Source organism: Sinohyriopsis cumingii, chromosome 11 (genome assembly GCF_028554795.1).
Source record: "Sinohyriopsis cumingii isolate HCF-2022 chromosome 11, ASM2855479v2, whole genome shotgun sequence".
In the NCBI taxonomy this organism is placed as follows: domain Eukaryota; kingdom Metazoa; phylum Mollusca; class Bivalvia; order Unionida; family Unionidae; genus Sinohyriopsis; species Sinohyriopsis cumingii.
In genome coordinates, this window is record NC_142971.1 from 78,525,856 (window position 1) to 78,529,739 (window position 3,884).

Genomic DNA, 3,884 nt, shown 5'->3' on the forward strand with positions numbered 1-3,884 from the left:
GCTAAGCAACCTGTACTACAAAAATATGACACTATCCAGAGATAAGCCTTACTATTATGCACAGGAACTCTCCCCTCAACATCATTAGAAGAACTACAAACACTAACAGGAGAACTACCCTTAAAATTACGTAGGCAAGAACTGCTCCTCCGATACTCCATTCGATTAGATACCCACCCAGACAACCATCCCACCAAAATAGCTATAAACAAGTGTAAAGTTGTCTTTAAACCCAAATTCATACCCACCACACCAAGTGGCCGAGCAATCCTTGAACTAAGAGAAATGATACCTCTACTATAAAAAAACAGGTAACAAACAATACAGACCAGAACAAATCACCATGGTTACAAAAACCACCAAGGATTAACATTGAAGCTACAAAATTAGGCAATAAAGAAGGTCACGAAAACTTACTAAAAACCTGTACTGGTAAACGAAATCAACCAAAAATACCCGGACTATGTTAAAACATATACCGCTGGATCAAAAACAAACAACCCACCAAGAACAGCAGCAGCAATAGTCATCCTTCAATTCAATATACAAACGGAATCCAGATTACCTGACTATTGCTCCATTTACACCACTGAATTCTGGGCTATACTTGAATCACTACAATGTATGAAAGACAACCAAATAACTAAAGCAGTCATTATAAGCGATTCCCTAAGCGTTATCAAATCGATCCAAGATTGCAATACACACTCTAGGGAACAATTCATCGACAGAGCATGCCAATTAATCGACGATATCTCCACATCACATCAATTAGTCGAGCTCATGTGGATACCGTCGCACATTGGAATCTCTGGCAACGAAACAGCAGACAAAGTTGCACAAACCAAACTAGGAGATCAAAACTCTATCAAGCTTAACTATAGCTTCGCACAAACATATATAGACCAAAAGATTTTTGGAACTCCTCCACAAAGGTAAAAAGCACCAAGAAACCCCAAGAACGGTAGATGGTAACATACAGCTACCTAAGGGTACCTATTTAGAACAGAAGACCATAAAGTGGATAATAACTGGAAAAACTAAACAAGCAAGCATTTTTTGGAAGGTTTATAGGGTCCAAACCAATAACCATTAACTGCTTTAACTGCCACACCACCGAAGATCTACACCACGTATTCAATATATGCTCAAAATATCAACCCGCTAGGAAAATATTTATCAAAAACCAAAAAGAGATTGGACTACCACACACATACCCAGAGTTACTTATGGACTCCAATAAAAATAAACAATCAGCATATAAAAATATAAATAAATTCATAGACTCAGCAGTACTTAGGAACAAAATATAATTACTATCCCCACAAATCCAAAAGACCCAGCAACTAGCTAAATAAATTTAGAAGCCCACACATAAAAACCCATAACATATCATTCAACTGTATAAAAATAATAATAAATAATTCACTTACTACGCACCTATCAAAACCTAAGGAAACCGCAAAATCTGATGTCCTAGATGTCCTTAACGAACCATGTAGTCGGCTAGGACTCCGGTCTCTTTCTAAATAAAGTATAAATAACATTCAATCTCAAAAAAAAAAAAATATAAACAAAATTTAATAAATAAATAACTTAAAGAGGCAATATCTAAAAACTTATAAATAACATAACGTAGGGAGCACACCCTAAACCTCTCGACTAGTAATACCATAATAAGCTTGAAAATGTCTCTTCATACATGATTTATGTTAACAACCTCTATAAACAGCATAGAACACCCCCACCCCTTTTTAGAACATTTTGAGAAGAAGAAAAAAAAAGAGAAGAAAAACAAAAACAGGCAAATGCAACAAGAAACCAGCGATGTGAAACAACCAGGACCTTTCCCGAGCTCTCCTTCCCAGTAATGACAGCCATCCATTCAACTGTAAGGGACCTTTATGGACCTACATATTGAGGCCAAACTATCAGGATTTATGTTGTACCTATACAAGATTAAACAGGGTTTTATAATTGTATTTAAGGAAAAAGCAAAGAACTTTAACAAATGCACGCACGTAATAAGACGTAATCATAAATATTTCAAGAAATTCAGATAGACAAAAATGTCATAAGATTATTGGTCATAGTTCTTGTCACAACAAGAACTTTCCACTAGGTGGATTGACGGTAACAGGACTGTCTTGGCACAATACAAAGAAATTTAAATGTCACTTTTCATGCCTCAACAAGAAAACGCCATCCTATGCATCATAACGTCAAAGAGTTTCTTGTTGCAGTATAAACAAGAAGATTGTATTGACCTGGCCTGAAGACGACTAGTACTTTTGCTATTTCAACTGTATTGTAATTGATAATATTGCAGCAACAAGGCTCTATTACAATCGCTAGAAGACGAACTAAGAATAGGAGCATAGCATCAATATTAAAGAAACGTTTTTCTTCTCATAATAGGAAACTTATACTCAAATACAAAAAATAATAGCAATAATAATAAACAATCAACATACTTTATAACATTAAATTAAAAAAAGGAAATAAAAGAACTTAGCGAATATATATACAAAAATGCAGGAAATGCTGGAAACTCAAAAAGAAAGTTATGGTATGAAATTAATTAAGTAAAACTTGAGATACGTGCAAGGCTGGAAGTAGATAGTGGAAATTTTGAATCGGATAAAAGGGAAACTTTAAAATCAGAATGGGAGAGGATACAGCTATCGTGATAGGTTAAGTTAATCATCTAGAAAAGAGTTGCTGGAGACATAATTGGAAGAATAAGATAAAGAATAACGATATCAGGACAAGAAAGGGGGTCAACACTCATAAAGATAAAGACATCCAATCAAACACACTGAATGAAGAAAAGGGCAATGCTAACATGTTTGTTTGTTGACTTTGAGACAGGGGACACGGCTAACACAGGAATAGGAATGATTCACAGCTGCACCACGACTTACATGGTAGCGTAAGAGTATCATGTATCAATACGCTTAAACGAGGGACTGGATTGTAAAGAAATTTAAAGTGTGACCTTTTATTACATTTTCAGCTGACCTAGTAAGAAATTACAAAGGTCAACTGTAGACAAACATAGAATGGAGAGACATTTACAGAGTTAAAAAATACGCCACCGAGCTATTTAATTATCATTGTCTTGAATGATGAAGTATCGAAAACATTATAAATGGTCGCCTGAATGTTTCTTCAGAGACTGACTCCTCATTATCGCTCTCTCTCTCTCTCTCTCTCTCTCTCTCTCTATATATATATATATATATATATATATATATATAGAGAGAGAGAGAGAGAGAGAGAGAGAGAGAGAGAGAGAGAGAGAGATGTGTTTATGTGTGTGTGTTTGAAAGGAGAGTCGTTTGGCAATTTTATGCATGGTGGGAGTATGGAAATGTGTCGTAATGTCAATTATAACCTAGTATAATTTAATACAAATTAAAATCGAGACAGTGGATAAGTCTCGCGACGAAATAAGTGTCTAAGAGTGCTGTAAAAGACATGGGGATACACTTATATGCGAAACAGAACGTTGCGACTTAGTAGTTCTTGTTAGATATGGTCATTTATATTAGGGACAATACCAAATAGCTATTCCGTCTAAAACTCTGTTGTCCTAGTAGTTATCGTAAGCACCAATTACACTTCATTATACTGCATGGTCGTGGCATTTTATTTAGAACTTCTGATTTATTTGCGATTATTAGAACATCGATTATTATATTATTATTTACGATTATTAGAACATCGATTATTTTAGACTCTCAACACGGTCAAATCTCAAAATTATTTATCTTTATTTGGACAAAGTATATTGACCAAAGAAAGCACAGAACCAGTCGCTCTGTAGAATATACGACCTTAAACAGTGATCCATGAATTTGGAAAAGTGCAAAAGAACCAAA